The sequence below is a fragment of the Argopecten irradians genome, chromosome 5, assembly GCF_041381155.1.
Source record: "Argopecten irradians isolate NY chromosome 5, Ai_NY, whole genome shotgun sequence".
In the NCBI taxonomy this organism is placed as follows: Eukaryota; Metazoa; Mollusca; class Bivalvia; order Pectinida; family Pectinidae; genus Argopecten; species Argopecten irradians.
Window position 1 is genome coordinate 15,530,434 of NC_091138.1, and position 9,277 is coordinate 15,539,710.

The following is a 9,277-nucleotide window of genomic DNA, read 5'->3' on the forward strand; positions in this document are numbered from 1 at the left end:
CTCAAATTTGATATGAAGATTCCCCATGACCCTAGTTGAGTATGTTGCATTTTTGAGACCAGCTGACAGACCGTCAACTGTTTTTGAAAGTATTGTGACATTATTACTTTTTATCGCTTTTTCAATTTTTTCCCTATAACATTTTATACAATCGTTTGATTGCTGTTTAAACCCAGTATTAACTCTAAAAGTATTTCATCATTCAAAACCTTTTAAAAGTTTATGAAAACATAGAAAGTATTTAAAAGCTCACTTTATAGGTCAACTGACCTATAATCATCATTTTTAATATAACCAATTCTTTAAAATCCTTTTTCTATAGGAATGATGGAATTTTCTTGTAATTTGGTCAGAGGCTTTTTTGGGTAAAGGGGAACCAATTTTATATAAACGGTGAGACGGTCCCCCAGGGCCCTGAGGGTTGGCACAGTAGGGAAAATATAGCAAATTCTTTAAAATCCTTCTGTATGAGGTGATGTCTTCACTATGTTAAATTTGACTGAGAGATGTCTCGAAACATTCATTTAAATATCCAGTCATGTGATCTTACACACCGGTACAACACGTATGTCTATATTTGTACTCATGGATTAATTTAAAAACATGGAATACTTGTAAAATATCGATTACTTAGATGTGAGTAAAACAATAATGATAATCCATTAATCCTGGACGCAGAAATACAATATAATGCCTATGTATCCAGATCGCAATTCACATATCTGCGGAGTGGTCAACAACAGAAAAGTAGGCCTAAATATGTCGTCTGGTCGTCTGCTATATGTAGGTGGACTACGCAATATCTACGAATATACCCATGGCCATTCACAATATGTTACCACATATATACTGCATTTACTACTTAAATATCTACTATTGTGCAATATATAGAATAACTTTCAAAAACACTACTTCCCCGTTCTCCCCAATATATTCCTATATTGATCCTAGTTTAAGAGTGAGCCGTTACATATGTTCGATTGTAACATGAAACAGCTAAAACTCACTTTGTAAATAATTCCAGAATTTTGGTTTAATCGACATTGTCATGTCATTGCTTTTAAACACCATTTGATGGTGTTTTTTTAATGATTTTAAGATTTCAGTCCGGATAACCGAAAACTACTTTACAGTGACAGTAGGCTTTATTAAAAGGGAAGTAACTCCAGCGAGAAGGTAATAACGATTTTGCTTAATTAAAATCTTAATACTAACGCCAAATCCTTAAATACTTCAATAACAAGCTTAACAAATTCTGAAATTGATAAATGTTGATTGATATATTCCAAATTTAAGTTTATAAGCGCTTATATAAGTAAGTTTTTAAGATGTTATATTTTCATATTCTAATTTTTGAATACCAGTCATGCACAGAATAGATTTTACTTTATATCAAAAGTTTAACAAAAAACGGTATCGCTTCTCGGCCTTTTGGCTAAGATCAAAGTGTAGTATCTGTTCTTATCAGCTTAATATCTGATACGTACCCCACCGGGGTACTTCGATATTAAACTGATTTTTGGACTTAGGTGAGATGTCAGGGGCTTGCTCCGCTCTTGCCACGGGTTGGCCCGGTATTGCAGTACCTCCGGGAACGGCCCACTCTCCCCAAGGAGAGTAAAATTAATTAATGTCAAATTCTCCTCAGCATACCAACCTCACTGTAAATCTGTTTATCTAGTTACCGCTATGAAAACAGGTGTTTCTTTTAAATTTTCATAGCAGTTGTAAAATGTATGATTAACACATTATGTATCGAAGTGATATAATTGAATTTTAAATATTCCTTTCAAAAAGAACACAGTATCAGTTTTATAGATTAAAACAAGGTGTTCCTCCTAGTGCACTCAGAGAAATTATAATAGCAATCAGCTATATTAAAAAATAATATAATGCAATGCTAATGTATAAATTGTTTTCCTCTTGTTTTATATCTATCAGAATTTTAACCTCGGTGGTCCTTGTGGTCTATATCTTGTATAACAGTTTACTGGCTTTGGAAGATAGCTGAAATCTATAACTTTTTGACGGTTATTTTTTTAAAAATACTTCGAATCTTATATATTAGATAGCTAATGAGCAGCTACAGCTGCAAAAGTGATGTAGAGATCCCGGAATATTCTTTTATTATATATATATATTGAATACATAAATTTCTGCGGAAATATTATATATATTATATATATATATATATATAATATATATATATTGCTATACAAAGGGCTTCATCTAAAGGATATTTTATATCTTCGCTGTTTCATATAGTTGCCAACTGTTGACGCCGTTAATTGCTGAGCCAAGCGGCTTTATTGAAATAGGTGCGTGTTGGAACCATCTCCGGTTGATGCGGTGCACATCTGCTGACTTCCGGTATTGACAGTTTGCCAGATAGACGAGCGATATCCATGTCACCAACCTGTTCATATTATTATTATCATTACTTGATATTTTTACAGTTCACAAATAGAAATAGGATTTTGGTGAAACATATTTCTGTATTATTAGCGTGTTTCCCGGTCGGTATGTGGCTTCAGACGATGAAAATGGCGTTGGGTTGAAGCCATGCTTTTACATTTTCACATCGGGTCATGTTTGGGGATTCGATCTTTCAGAGATTAATGGATGTATTAAAACATCGTAACAAGTATTTTTGCATCCAGAGTAAAATACGAAACTTTGCGGTTAATCATATTTTACTGACTGCGTAAACAAAACATGGGGACCGCAAATTAAAGCATGGTTTCTCCAACTGATCGTGAACTACAAGTACGTTACGTTCACAAATAAACACATTTGAAACTGTAAATGGCTTAAGTAGATGTTTTAGGTACATGTAATTGTTTTATTAAATTTGAATTTACTACTGCAGAAACGATGTGTATCAATGACAAATATCTTTGCCGATTTATGACAAGCCGTGCGAACACTAAAACGTGTTGGCCATGCCGGTTTGGAGTGAAAACAGTGTACAAGGAAACATATGTCTGCGTATTTGGTCGAACTTTCCACAATTCTTAATAATTAAAACAAATCACCCGTGAATTAACTTGAACTAAATGACAGAAATAACACACAAACAGTTGCTAAGTATGCAACACATGTGTTTCGTAGCAGGATATGTAGGATGAATTAGGAATCAAATTCTGTTGTTGCAGCGGCTTTTAATGTCATACTGACATAATTCTAGTTTTTTCAGTTTCTGTTTTGTTTTTGTCTCATGCAGCGTTTACGGGAATCGTTCGTGAACTGGTTTTATATAAATATATCTTTATAATCGATTATAATTTTACATGAAAGCACATTTTATTCTTTCTTGATTAGAAATTTTCTGAAGATCTGATTTAATTGTTTTTGTATCGTATTACATAGGGATAACACTAATCTGGATCCATATCGTTTATGCATTAAACTTGTGGCATTATAAAGGGTAATTTAATCTTCAGATACACAACATAATAACATTCAGGTGAAAAGGCAACGGATACCTCTTTGTATATAGGGAACACGTACATTTAAAAAAAAGTTCTTGTCACTAACTGTCAAGAACAATTACCAAATACTTTATTAAAGCATAATAATCCGCCGTACTTTTCATGTTTTGAACTCAAGTTCTGGCCCTGCAGGTAGGGCGTTAACATTGTACCTGCTGCCCCTATTTCATGATCGTATAAGGCGACTAAATTTAGGATTCTTCCTAACTAACTTTATCTTTCCTAATGCCTCATTTGGCACCGTCTCACTTTTAATCTGGAGTTGACCATTCGCCCCTGTGAGGAAAGCTCTGGGTTCTGTCCCCTGGCCGAGACACACCAAAGTCTATAAAAGTGGTAGTTTCTGCTCCTGCTTAGCGCTCAGCATACAGGAAGTGGGACGACTGGTTCGCCCGTTGTCAGTATAATGTGACCGGGTGGAGTGTGTTGCTTGGTGTCTTCGGCGGCATCCTTCAGTGATATAGCACTATAAAAAGGGTAACAGTTCCACTATACAAGAAGACACTACATGAATATACCACAGTCTCCCAAAACACGCACCTCGTACAACATACACGCAACACACCGCATACATGGGAGGCCGTCCTTACATGACCATAGCTGTTAATAGGATGTTAATTAATCAAACAAACAAATTCTAGATCCTGACCAAGTCGGTTTTTTTCGATGATCCCAAATCAAAGATGGCCACAATAGTCGAATATTTTGAACTTCAAAAGTTCTTCAAGTGCGATTTAGCCTATGCAATGATTAGAAGTCTACTTGTAAGTCTTACTGAAGTACAGTACTAGCTTACCAATAATACAAACAATTGCATATTGCTTGCTTGGTTACTTTGGCATACGGTCCTATTAAAACCTGTAGTCATTTACAGATGTACGCAATGTAATGCATATATATGAATGTCTGTTTCTGGAAGGATCTCTCTTTGATTTCCGCAGGTACTTGACAACGTATAACATGAGGTAATGACACAACGTGAATATACCACAGTCTCCAAATACATGTTTACAGCAAAGGCTCCCGTCCTTAGATGACATTAGCTGTTGAAACTAGGACGTTAAGCCAGCCAACCAACAAACGTAATGATCACTAGTTACCCGTTTTATAGTCTTGCTGTAGTACACTTCCTACCTACATATGATCACAAATGACGTTACAGGAACATGTCACTTCTAAATAGTAAATTAAATCTTACTTAAAATCAATTGATTATATACATTGGAAATATTTCCAAATTAAATTTTGACATTTTGACTAAGGACAAAATGACATGTTTATACATAGTAAACTACTTTTATTGACATTTAAAATTTGCATGTTGCCTAATGTTTTGAGTCAGAAGGGAAAGCTTGTGTGTCTATTTATGAACAGTTGATGACCATACTTAAACTGAAACATACGACAGGCTACGGCCACTCATGTTGTTTGAATTGGAATGAGTCGTTGCAAAGAATATAATGGGACCGTAAATCTTGATATATTGTTAGATAACACCAGGTGTCATATAACGTGCGGTATTTACAAGGAACAGTCAAGCATGATATTTTATGACCTAATGCAATATGTAACATGTATTATAACTCACCTGAACAGTTTGAGAAACGGTGATAAGATGTACTAGATTCCAGCTCTACCAATGGACCCCTGAACTACTACTCATTCGAGGTTGGTATAATTGGGTCCAATTTCATTTAGTTGAATTCTAAAACTTCTGCCAGTATGGTTTCTAAACATTAGGTAGCCTTTATTGTGGATATTAATATTTAACAAAATATTGTTTTTAAATATATCAATATACATGTAAGTTAGTTATATGGTAGAACAATATTTTATATTTTTACTCAAATATTATCTGTTTAAAGTATTGTTTTCAAATCGTATAATTTTTGGAGACTTCAGTATATAGAATATATCTATATATATTCAGCATATCGAACCGACTACCACTTCTTCATAGAAACATCCTTTTTTGGGGATGTGGATGTGGCGAAGTGGTAGAAGGTGCAGGCTGCCCTGGCAGGTAGGGCGTTAGAATTGTACCTGCTGGCCCTATTGCATGATCGTAAAAGGCGACTAAATTTAGGATCTTATCTTTTCTCTTCTTCCTAACTGACTTTCTGTTTCCTAATGCCTCCCTTGGCATCGCCTCACCTTTGGCCTTGAGTTGAGCGTTCGCCCCTGTGAGGAAGGCTCTGGGTTCTGTCCCCTGGCCGAGACACACCAAAGTCTATAAAAGTGGTAGTTTCTGCTCCTGCTTAGCGCTCAGCATACAGGGAGCTGGACGACTGGTTCGCCCGTTGTCAGTATAATGTGACCGGGTGGGGTGTGTTGCTTAGTGTCTTTGGCGGCATGCTTCAGTGATATAGCACTATAAAAAGGGCAACAGTTCCACTATACAAGAAGACACAACATGAATACACCGCAGTCTCCCAAAACACGCACCTCGCACAACATACACGCAGCACACCGCATACATGGGAGGCCGTCCTTACATGACCATAGCTGTTAATAGCACGTTAATTAATCAAACAAACAAAGAAGGCGCAGGTATGTTTGGCTAGGCGATTGGGTGCCGTAGATCGTGAGTTCGAGGCCCGGATAGGGCACGGGTCAATAAATTGTCATGCTTTGTTAAATTGTGTTTCTTTGATATTAAATATATATATATATATTAGTGCATCATGTGACAGAATACTGGTGAGTGGCCACGCGCATGTGTACTATGCTGCTATAGTAACCGCATCCCCAAGCATCATTAAAGTGACACGAGATGGAACGCGAATGTATTCTGACGTCAGTGATATATAACGTCTATATAACGTGAAATCATAATTGCACTGACCTATTCAAAATCACTTTTGCGCTTAAATACATATGTCTACAGTATAGAAACTGGAATTTAAAATTTTAATGAATCTATCATTCCTTTATTGTCCTTACGTGGATGTATATGTTGAATAAGATATTAAAAGCTATATTCGGTTCGTGAGTATGAAAATTACGGCACACATAATTTATAAATCATATCCCTTACCCTTATTATTGGCATAACACGAAGATGAATATGATTGGTTAAGACAAACTCACCATTAACTTCTTGTTAAAATATTTTACATTTATAAACTAAAACTGATGAAACACGAGTACTTAATAGAAAAAAGTATATACATATACTTGAAATAAAACGCAACTCTTCGACGATTGGTTCCTATCTTGCCTATGTAAATGTGTAACCTTAACTGTATTGTCCTATCTTATTTCCTCCTATCAAACACATACGAAGTACTGTATGTGTAACGAAACATAATTACCCAATAACCGTCTGGAAACAACTAATTTGTCTTTCTTTCCATCAACTATAAGGCTCTGGAACAATTTAGATACTAATATTAGACATACAAACAGATTTAGCATTTTTAGAGATACCCTCCGTAAAAAACATAATTCATGTCCATCCTATCTATTTCTCCTTGGTGACCGGAAAACTAATATCTTGCATTGCAGACTAAGAAATAAATCAAGTATACTAAAATATGACCTGTTCAAAGTAAATCTTTCTGACGACCAAAGCTGTGCATGTGGATTTGAACGTGAAGACGTATATCATTATTTTTTTAATTGCAACTTATATGCTCGGCAACGTATAGAGCTTTACAGAAATTTAAACAATTATATACCACTCAGCCTACAAACCTTGTTGTTCAGTGATTCTAACTTAACATATAACGAAAATGAATTTATTATTAATGAAACTCAAAAATACATTCTTGATACAAAAAGATTTTAATCTCTCTCTCTCTCTCTGTCATTCTCTCTCTCTCCCCTCCTCTCTCTCTCTCCCTCTCTCTCTCTCTCTCTCTCTATCCGTCATGGAGTTTGGATGAAAAAATGGAAATGTACTTTGTATGTTTAAAACTACTACGTTAATTCTATGTTTATATTGATTTTTGAGTATGATGAAATTTCGTTTCTGAAAAATATTTTAAGTCTGCCATCTTCAAATGTTGATTATGTATATATGTAATATTGTTGGAGAGGGCTTGATATAAGTTGAAATAACTTGTGCCCAATCCTTTTGTTCCAATAAAATATGTTTAAACGAAACATAATTAACATTTAAGTAAAATGTGTTTAAGTAAGGAGTTACACAATTGTTATTTGTCATATCACACCAATTTTATCCTCTTTTAGATCTTAAATCTTTGTAAATTTAAAATTAAAATACAACCAGCCAATACCATTACTGTCAATAACACTTAAATCGGATGGCTAGAACATTTTTATGATAACTTTATTTGTTAAGTGATTTTATGGCGGCTGTATATTTTTTTGTATTACTTATATGGTTTACAAGTGCCTGTCAGACCAACGCAGTAATGTGTGCAACAGGAGAAGAGAAAATGTAGCGGCTCCAAGTCAACGCTCCCAAAAACACAACAACACAAGTTCGCATAACACTCCACGAACGATAGAAACACTGTCAATATGCAATTAGTAATTAAATTAACGTAATATGTGTTATTTCATAAACCTGGTAAACATTTCAATTCTTTGACGGAATCAACATAACCAAATTATAAGAGCTGACATTAAAGATCCATTATATCTGGACAACCGTTCTACAAACTAATCAGTCAATATACCTCATATGTTGTTCTCCTAACTGTTTAAAATAATACACTGTACATAGATAAAACATGTAAATGCACTTACAAATATGTATATATATATCTCAACGTAACTCGGGATTTATTTGGTTTTCCCAACCTTAATTACAAACATGATTACAATATTTATTAACTGGTATGCAATTATAAAATCATGATTCTGTTATTAAGCAAACTGGATATTTTTACAATAAAAAATATAAAAAACATAATGGGGCTTTAGCCAAATCTGGGTCGTGTCACATTATCAAAATTGTATTAATGTGTGTTTAACAGAAACTTTAGGCACATTTCTCGAACAAATATCCATCAAACAGAACCGCAATTGCGTTAAGATTTGGAGGATAACTTTCGGAGCTCCTTAATGGAAAAATGTCCTCATATTAATAAAGTAAGAAATACTGATCACACAAGCAGTCGAATTACAAGTTATACACTGTATCATAATGGTTACTTCAGTCTGCGTTAAAGCTGAGTTAGAACGTTCTAATTATATCTCGAACATGCACATGTAACTAATATTACAACTGTTTCATTACAATATATTTGTTTACGTTTTCCTCTTTCCAGATCAAACACTTAACATAAAGAACGATACAAATGAGAATGAGTCAGTCACAGGATATGATTTTCCTTTTTGTTTTACTTTGTGTTGGTGAGTGATGGTATAAAATGTATCGCCCGTATGACTCATTACCTATAAATGGAATAGCACTTGATATAGTCCGTAAACTTGATATATAACATTTCAACAATACTTTCTAACCTTGAAAAATATCACTATAAATACCACCTAGAGAAGGATGAAAGGAACTTTATTGAAGGCCATAATGCCGAAATTGTCTTCGAATTCAGTTGATCTTCAATATCTGTGAACTTCTGAGTTTGTAAATTATTCGGCTAAGTTGGAATCAAACGGTTAAATGCATTGAATTGTATGATGAATAATATATTTTATGTTAATGTACCATACTTGTGTATGTGTTTAAAAGATAGTTACCGGTCTGAGATTTTTAGGTCACCTGACCATAGGTTATGGTGACCTATTGTGATTATCTTTTGTCCGTCGTCGTGCGTCGTATGTCGTGCGTCGTGCGATGTCCGTAATAAATATAA

At 34.5% G+C, this 9,277-nt stretch overlaps 1 non-coding gene across 1 annotated transcript; it reads left to right on the forward strand.

Annotated features, from left to right (window-relative positions):
- Window positions 1-1,415: 1,415 nt before the first annotated feature.
- LOC138324615 (U2 spliceosomal RNA) lies at window positions 1,416-1,608 on the forward strand. The gene has a single exon (XR_011208652.1). It is a non-coding gene; the product is annotated as a U2 spliceosomal RNA (small nuclear RNA).
- Window positions 1,609-9,277: the final 7,669 nt, after the last annotated feature.